Genomic DNA, 8,627 nt, shown 5'->3' with positions numbered 1-8,627 from the left:
TGGCATAGTAATCCGAGAGAAATCCTCAACGTATCTCTGGAAATATCGAGCCAAACAAAGGAAGTTGCGAGCCTCTTCTATAGACTCCGTCTACTCCCAACGGTAACAACCTCGATCTTCTGTGGAACCACGATATACCCTACTAGTGACCGTGTGTCTCAAACATCTCACAGAAAACAACCAAAATACGCACTACTGATCTTCGCATATAGATGTTCCCATCGAAACATCTCCAGAACTATGCAAAGATGATGTGCGTGACTCATCGCGGATCCGAAACAACATCGTCAACAAAGACAATGGAAACCGATCCAAACATTCTAGGAATACCAAAATCATCAAGTCTCTGAAAACATCTAAGGCTCTACAAGCCCTAATGGTAAAACCAAGATACATAATGTTCATATCACAGACATTCCTAACCATAAGATCTCCGATAACAAGTCAGGAAATCTGATCACCGACGTTATAAATCACCAAAGAATAGATCCTCCAGTGTGAGAGCAACGCTCCATAACACGAAATACTACATATGTGGGAGCAACGCTCTACCACGAGAAATCCTCTATATGTGGGAGCAACGCTCCACCACAAATAATCCAAATATGTATCTACAATATATATATGGGAGCAATACTCCACTACAAACAATCCACAATATGTGGGAGCAATGCTCCACCACAACAATACATAAGTGCCCAAGGCACCTAACTATCCAGCTAGAGACTGCACGAGATCTCTCTACCACAGATCACTGTGGGTAGCCTAGGGTATAACAACCCAGTAAGCAAATCCAATCCATAGTCATCTCTATCATCATCCTAGTGGGTCAGTCACCCACTAATAGGAGAATTAGTTGACAGGGTAATACAACAAATGTCATATTGTAGACATTCAACCTGGCACACGTGCACACACAACATATTTATGATCGACATAATCCTCCAATAAACCAATCAGACCACTAGGGTATAATCTATCAGAAACCCACAACAATTATAACTGGAAAAGTATACCCCCACTACATGCAATTAAACCGTCCATCATAACACTCTTACAACCCATAATAATCATATGTACACACCACATAAATATGCAGAACCAGCATATTTAATCCAATCCACCTGATATTCCCTATACTACCTTCTAAGTTATCCAACTAGGTACATACAGTCAAAAATTAACGTACCCATGGAATAAGATACATCGATCCTCTATAAACTGACCCAAAACGACAATGATATACGGTAAATTCAGTCTTTTCCATGTCAGTACAAAACATGTACTCAAAAGTGCTCTAGATATCAAACTAAGCACAAATAACCCAAAGATTCAAACCTCCAAAATTAGAGTATGGCCATCCTCTACTGATCGGACCAATAAAGCTAAATCGGTCATCTACTAACTAATCAAGAATACCTTAATCCTCCACAAGCTACTAAGTTATATCAATCTATGACTACCCAAGTCGACAAACATAAATCAGTCTTCCACTAACTGATCTAACAAGAGTAAATCAATGTTTACTGATGAAATTAACTCAGAATAAATGGTATACTACTGGCTAGGTCAACATAAAGATATAGATACTATCCACTACCCAGCTAATAATAGCAGAGGCTGGTATGTGCCTCAATCTGCTAACCAACAAGTAATAACAGAAGCTAAAAACTACTGGTGCATGATATGATAAATCACCAGAACTTATAATCCCTAATCTCTATTAAGGTCAATCAAGATCAGTGGCTAACCCATCACATGTAATATATGCTACAACCACTAGACAGGTACTAATAAAGAATACTAATACATGTCATAAACTATAATAGTCAACAGTGCATATACTAACCAAAAAGATAGGATAACATATACCAGCATACTTCCTATAGCTTGGATGTCCTGCTGCTGCCAGGTCCCAAAACCCGAAAAGTCACATCGAGAAGACCAAAACACGAAATCCGAAACACAGGAAAATAAGACTCGTAAGCCGAGCTCTGATATCAAATAAATTGATATAAGATAAATCTCGAAAATCTAGAACACATAGCAAGTATCGTATACTCGCTCTGATACCACTAAATTGTCACGCCCTGGGAAAGTCCCTGTCCGAAGAAATTTCGGCAGCACCTCTCCTGTACGGCGGACAATCTGAAACTTTCTACATTCACAATATGCATTTGTCACATGCGGCTGGAATATATACACAACCACACTGAAAATGACAGAAACCAAATACAAACCAAAACCCAAAACTGCTAGCCGGCTAGGCTTACACAACCAACAACCAATACAAAATACCACATAATAACATCAACACTCCAAAAACAAAACCGTAGTACAGAGCTAAACAAACTGATACATAAACAAACAAAACATAAGTGAAATCGATAAGTCTTCTGATGTGACGTGGGGACCAACAGACAGGATACTCCAAGCGACACCATAAACAACTTGGTACCTGAAAAAGATAGTGTCCACGGGGGTGAGTTCAACAACTCAACAGATACCAGTTGACATGTATAGTAAACTATAACAAATAGTAATAACTATGGAGTACAGTCTCCTGAACAAAAGAAGGTAATGCATAATAGAAAAGGCTGAAGAGTACTGTACTCACCAGGGCCACCTATCAGAATAATCAGGTCGTCAGACCGGAAGTGTCATAAATCCTGTATGCATGTCAAACATATGCATCCATCCAAATGCAGCATATAAGTGCAGCAAACACAAGCAGTAAATGCATAAATGCGTATGATGCCAATGATGCGTCCTGGGCACCCCTGACGCTAGTCAGTCATCTCACACACAATGGTGAGACCGAGTGGGTAGGGCTTTGACAACCATGCACTCTACCATCACTACACCTGATGAGTGACTGAGTGGACGGGATGCTGTCGGAGTACTCCTGTCCTCTGACCCCAAATCGTAAATGGGGGAGCTCAATGCTCTCATCTCCCGGTACACGATGACGGGGAGGTATCTCTGCCGGTTATCACGCTGAGTCACCTGACCAACGGAGCCAAACAGAGTCCACCGTCTGTCGGCTAACACGCTGCTACACTAAATGCCAGCGGAGCCAAACAGAGCGGAACTGTCTGTCGGCTACCACGCTTGGTCACTTGACCAACGGAGCCAAACAGCAGAACCGCCACACACCTGCCTGATATACCACTAATCCATGATTGGTGGTGTATGCAGTACATGTTACTGGCGATGTGCTCAACCATAGTGGAGCCGACAATCACGCAACATGCAATCATGATGCATGAGACTAAACATAGCAATAAACTGATCAGCATAACCATATCCATATATATAAAATGAGTACCGTAATACCGATGGTCAAATACGAAGATCTAAAATACACAGGTCAGATAGGATATCAAAAACCTAAGTCCTGAACATAACAAGCATGGTATGTCACTAACTCTCTGAGCATATAAATATATATAATCATGTGGGTACTAGCATAAAATGCATATCAGGTGAGCAAACAAGCATGCAACAGGTATCCGGTAGTGACGTACCGAAACAAGGACGAACATAATTATTACTAAAGGCTATAACCTACTAGACATATCAACATGACAGATCAAAAAGATAAGTCAAGGTACCTGCCTCCGATAAGAGGATCGTATCCGGTCCAATCCGATGTCAAGATGCTCGTCTCAAATCAACATCCTGCAATTAATACGATATATGGTTTAGCTAATTACATATACAACAACTAGCTCAACCCCAAAACTCAATCCCAATTTGATTAGGAAATCATGTTTTAATTCCATTTAATCCAATAATTCCTTCACAGCTAATTCTCTCTTAATCAACATACATAGAGCCATCCAAATCAACTGCTACTTACCAAGTCTGATAACCAATGTCATCATTGACTAAGCACCGTTAAATCCACAAAAATCCTAATGCCAAACACCTCCCCTTTACAATGACTAGCTAATCAAGCCAATACAGAAATGAACCCTTACTGTATAAATTTGAAGCTAAACGAATCTTACCTCAAGTTCAGCCCCTGTGTGAATCCACAACCGGAGACAACCTGCAGCCAGTAAACCTGACTGAAACGAGGTAAATGGTGCTGCTCTCTAAACCAAATACCCTACATTTTAGTGTCCAGATTAGAATGTAACTCAAAAATCATAACAGTAATCCAAACAACATAGCATCTACAACAATGATACAATTCCCTACTCCTTACTAATTCAATCACACATCAAACCCTTACCTCAAGTTCCACAGCCGTTCCTGCTGCTGGAAACACAAAGTTGCTGCCAAATTAGGGTTGTTGCTGCCAACAAAGGTTAATTGCTACTGGAAACCAGATACACCACCAGGAATTTACTTGATCTGATCATGATTGAAATTCCAAGAAATTAACAAGGATAAACTGCTCACCTCACTGCTTGGAAAGAAAGAGGCACCAGGAAGAGGCGCCGACGGTCGTGGACCCAATCTAGGGCAGAAGCACTACTGCTTGGCGCAAGGGGAAAGGGAAGCTTCGGTCGGTGCCCAGGGACCAGACCTAGAGTCAGTGGCATCGGAGATCGACTGTGATCGGAGGAAGGTAAGGAGACACCAAAAAGGGGCACCGACAGAGGAAAGATAGCAGCCGACGGTCAACAAGGAAGGGGCTCGACTCACAATGGCAATGCTGTCCGGCGCTAGGTAGAGGAGAAAGGTCGACGCTAGGTCGAACCTGGTGGCCGGCACAGAAGAGGCGATCTGTGGAGGGTCGGTGCTGATCCGTGCGATGCCGATCTAGGGCACAGCGGCCGGCGCGATGAAGAAGATGAAGAGGAGAAGAGTCGGGCTCTCGTCGCCGACGGCAGAAGGTTAAGGGCGTGCGCACGAGGGAGATAAGGAGAGGATCGGGTTTCGGCTTTAATCGTGAGCAGAGGGGAAACTGTCAGCGTCGGGTGCACGGGGAAAGGAAAAAGGAAACGGCGTTGGGGAGAAAGAAAAGAAAAGGAAAAGAATAAAAATAAATAGACTTTCCCTCTCTTAAATGGGGTAGCCCAAACAGGCTTTTTCCCGGGCCCTATTTTCATCCCCGTAAACTCGTCCTTACGAGCTCTGAAAAATTCCTGAAAAATTCCCAAAAATTCCAGAAAAATCCCTTATCATTATTCGCTAATTTTCGGTATTTTACAGTTCGCCAGTCTTCTCCCTGAAAGTTGAAACCATAGAAATTCGAATAGTCTCATCGCCACCCATGTCGCACTTCGGGAGATCATGACTGCCAGACATCAAGGACACCTACTCCCTCCTCGTTCTCAACATCAGCTTTCGTGAGTGTTTTCCCTTTCTCCCCAGACTCTCTTGCTGGTTTTGATGGGAATCTAATTTTTGACTCGCGTTCTATTTGAATTGCTAGGTACCACTGCCGATGATCTCTTTCCTCTCTTTGATCGGTACGGGAAAGTCATTGACGTGTTCATTCCAAGGGACCGGAGGTGAGAGATTGCTGTTATTGATATGATTTTTGAGTTTCAATTGTTTACTAAATTGTTTGTTCATCTTTTGGCGACTCAAAGGACTGGCGATTCACGAGGGTTTGCTTTTGTGAGGTATAAGTATGCTGATGAGGCTCAGAAGGCTGTCGATAGACTTGATGGCAAGTTTCTTCTACTTTATTTTTGGTTTTGATAATTATTTTTCTGACGATGTTTGATCTTCTGGAAAGTAACCTGTAATTTGATTATTATTTTTATTGGATATTGTAGGGAGGAATGTGGATGGTCGGAATATTATGGTTCAGTTTGCAAAATATGGACCAATTGCTGAGCGTATGTAAGTTATGGAACTGCTAGTATTCTTTTGAGATTTTTTTGTTGAAGTGATTATTTTTTACTATTGTTGCACTGACTTGAATTCAGTAGATTAGAAATAACTGGAAGGTTTTGCATTTAAGAATTATTTTGTATATCTCCTTTACAATACTTGAACAAATTTATTGAATAAGTGGTCCAAATTTTAATATCTTAAAGACATGAGTACTGTCACTCCAACACTTCTGATCTTGTATATCTGATTTTGATGTGCATCTAGTTACTTAGACAAAGACAAGGGATATTAATGCGGTCATCGGAAATCTTATATGATTGTTTGGAACACAAGTTGCACAATAAATGCAAAGTATACTTGAAAGAATTTTTAGTATTTAATAAATTCAAGCAGCCTTTGATGTTCTAAACTACTATCCCATTGTTAGCAATAGGTTAGTGGGTGACTGTTTGAGGTTCTTCCTCACACATTGTTAGTTTTGTGCAAAGTTTTACAAGTTTAGTTAATCTCTTAACAATTCATAGTGTAATGTTGCCCTTTTGACTGCATCTTGTCAATTTGTAGACGTGTATCTCATCTTCTATGGATGTAAACACTAAGCAATGTGATGTTTCTTTTCTGTTTAACATGAAATCTAATGAGTTGTATGTATCTGTTTTTTTAATATTTTCTAGACATAAAGGAAAAATTATGGAAGCAGTTCCAAAGACAAGAGAAAGGTCAAGAAGTTGTAGCCCTCGGCCTAGGTAATGATTTTTTATGTCAATCAGAATTGACATTTTACAATTTTTTTTTTGAAAGTTTGTGTACCTTTGTGGTTTTTCTCTTAGTTAGCACTTCAACTCACATAGTTGATATGGAATGGCTATTATCTTTTTTAGAGTTATCCCTCCTGAAAAAAATACAAAATATTTCAAATTTCTGTTCAAGTTATTGCAAGATTATCTCAGTCATATAGATTGATGTCATTTGAACCTAAATCTAAGAAATTGCCTGATCAACGCTACCACATATCCAAGCTATGAGCAAACGAAAGGTCCTTTATGATGAAAAATATATAAGATTTTGGGACTTAAAAATGGTGAAAAGATGAACAGAGCTTGCACATGGCTTAATGACCTAAGGATATCTTTTATGAAATTGCAGCAAATGCATGACGGATGTAATTCTGCGGTGAGACCAACAAGTAAGAGCAACAGGATTTTAATTTTCTCTATGGTCAACCTTGCATAACGGAACTTGTAGATTCCTACTCTGTGTTGTTTGCTATGAAGAAGAGTGTACTGTAATCATGTGTGAACTGTGGATATTGTAGATTTCAGAGTCAAAGTCATCAGCCTACATTAACTTTAGCATCCAAATATTAGATGTTAAGTTGTTAAGATTAAACCTCAAGGGGCCCTCCTCACCTTTTCTTGCACCTGACCATTCATAAGACTTCAACTCCTAGTGCATTTAGCATTTGCATTCCAGATTCATTACATTTCATGCGCAGCAAGCTTAGATTCTTTACCACAAATAAATTCTTAGATTTAGTGTTTTTAGAATGTTTAGGTTCTGTGAACTGTTGTGATAATGGAACCTATTGTCTACTTGTTTATTTCTTCACTTTGATTATCATTTGTCATTGATTTAATCTATATTTTAGTTGAAATATAATTCGACTTCAACTCATAAGGATTTTACACTGACCATATTTGGTTCTTCTCCATACGAAAATCAATTGACCAGTTATTATACAAATCAAGAATGTAAAATTCCTCAAATTTGTTCTATTTTAATTGAACTCTCATTGCTTCCCAAAGATGACAGTGATCCAATGATTCTTTGCTGGGTTTGATATGAAAGAAGAAATTGCATATTTGGTATCCACACTTCTACTTTTTGTGTGAAGGCTTTTACACTGCTTGTCTTTAGGTCTCCTTAATAGTTGCAACTAAGGGTTTGATGTTGTTTCTCCATGTAAAAATGTATTAATTGGCTGCTATATGAAACATGTCTATTTTTTCCTCTAATTATTTCTATTTTAACTAATATCTTACTCATTTTTAAAGTACATGATGATTTGTTGTTGACTTGCATACAAAAGAAGAGAAGTTTATTTACTATGTGTAGTTCTTGTTTGTGTGAACTCTTAATCATTTTCTATTTATTTCAGGTTCTTCATAATATTGTTGTTGCAGAATACTTTCACTGGAATATGCTACGTGATTCAATAACTGCTATTTTTCCATTGGACTGTTAATCTCTTTTTGATTTTGTGGATAACTTTGCTGCAAACTATGCTCTGAAGAGAGTTTATTATGTCAACTATGCATTGGGGATATCTGGATGCAGGAAACCTTGCTGGCATCTATTATGAACAAAGTCAACTTGACATGGCAATTCTGCATTACAAGCAAGCTATCAACTGTGATTCTACCTTTATTGAAGCTTACAATAATCTGGTAAGTTGATAATGGTCTAATATGTCAAAATGTGGTATCCTTCTTCATGGTGAGCCAGGTTAGTTAATGATCGACTTTCTTGCACATTAAAAGGGGAATGCTCTCAAAGACGCTGGACATGTGGAAGAGGCTATCAACTTCTATAGGATGACTTTTAAATTTGGATATTTTTATTCTCTTAAATTTTTTTCCTTGTTGAATAACTTCATTTTAATAATTTTTCCCAAGTCATGCCTTGCTTTACAACCTAACCATCCACAAGCATTGTCAAGCCTTGGCAACATATACATGGACTGGTAAGCTTTAGAAATGTTTGATGACAACTGTGCGGATAGTTTATTTTTGTTCCTTAATGAAACTTCTCTTCATGCTGCAACATGA

At 39.0% G+C, this 8,627-nt stretch overlaps 1 pseudogene; it reads left to right on the top strand.

Annotated features, from left to right (window-relative positions):
* Positions 1–5,227: 5,227 nt before the first annotated feature.
* LOC121970164 lies at positions 5,228–8,388 on the top strand (annotated as a pseudogene).
* The last annotated feature ends 239 nt before the right edge of the window (positions 8,389–8,627 follow it).

This window comes from Zingiber officinale, chromosome 4A (assembly GCF_018446385.1).
Source record: "Zingiber officinale cultivar Zhangliang chromosome 4A, Zo_v1.1, whole genome shotgun sequence".
NCBI classification, from domain to species: Eukaryota; Viridiplantae; Streptophyta; class Magnoliopsida; order Zingiberales; family Zingiberaceae; genus Zingiber; species Zingiber officinale.
This window is presented reverse-complemented; position numbering and strand designations above follow the sequence as displayed.